This window comes from Aptenodytes forsteri, unplaced genomic scaffold, assembly GCF_000699145.1.
Source record: "Aptenodytes forsteri isolate BGI_AS27 unplaced genomic scaffold, ASM69914v1 Scaffold122, whole genome shotgun sequence".
Lineage (NCBI taxonomy): Eukaryota > Metazoa > Chordata > Aves > Sphenisciformes > Spheniscidae > Aptenodytes > Aptenodytes forsteri.
Genome location: NW_008794009.1, coordinates 1,491,970 through 1,493,219, shown reverse-complemented (window position 1 = coordinate 1,493,219; position 1,250 = coordinate 1,491,970).

Here is a 1,250-nt window from a genome sequence, read left to right as displayed (position 1 = left end):
GGCTGGGGGCTGGGCTGTGCCCTCGCCCGCTTTCGTTACTGCGCCTCTGGTTAAAGCACTTCGTGCGCTTGGCGGGGCCGTGCAGAGAACTGAGGGTCAAAAGTGCTGAGGGGTCAATGCTCTCCTTCTTCACCTCTCTGGTGCGGGATGACCCACCAACGGCCAGCCCAGGGCTTGTGATTGAGGTCATTTTAAAATTATTTTTTAGTTCCCCTCAGTATATCGATTGTAAATACTGTTGGGCAAGGTTTATGTGATTTGTGAACCCTTTTGGCCTTGCCCGGTATATATATACACGTTATTGGTCTGGCATGGTACTTGCTGGCAGTGATCTGAAAAAGAAGCAACTTGGGCCTAATCATGTTGGGAGCTCGGCCATTTGGTCCTTGAGTTGGCTTCTGTACCTATCTAATGCTGGTATGACATGTGAATTGGTTGTTTCAGCAGTGGGTTTTCTTGTTATTTGTAAGATGAATCCATACCTAGGGACTCCCAGAAATTACAGGATCCTTTCTGTAGTCCTTCCCTCTCATTACACACTTCATCTTGCTTTCAGCGCTTGGCGGAGCCGTGCAGAGAACTCGAGGGTCAAAGTGCTGAGGGGTCAATGCTCTCCTTCTTCACCTCTCTGGTGCGGGATGACCCACCAACGGCCAGCCCAGGGCTTGTGATTGAGGTCATTTTAAAATTATTTTTTAGTTCCCCTCAGTATATCGATTGTAAATACTGTTGGGCAAGGTTTATGTGATTTGTGAACCCTTTTGGCCTTGCCCGGTATATATATACACGTTATTGGTCTGGCATGGTACTTGCTGGCAGTGATCTGAAAAAGAAGCAACTTGGGCCTAATCATGTTGGGAGCTCGGCCATTTGGTCCTTGAGTTGGCTTCTGTACCTATCTAATGCTGGTATGACATGTGAATTGGTTGTTTCAGCAGTGGGTTTTCTTGTTATTTGTAAGATGAATCCATACCTAGGGACTCCCAGAAATTACAGGATCCTTTCTGTAGTCCTTCCCTCTCATTACACACTTCATCTTGCTTTCACTTTCTCAATTTTGTGAATTCTTTAACATAAAAGCTATAAAATGTAGTAGATGCGCTTGTATTTTAACAATTCCTTGCCTTCTTCAGGCTCGCTGTTTCATCTTCAGTGTAGGTGCCATAGTTGCTGTCTACCTAAGACCTGATCAAGTGGAAAGGCATGCAGTTTGTTGTCAAAATATTTGTTTTTAAATTAAACATCTCAAA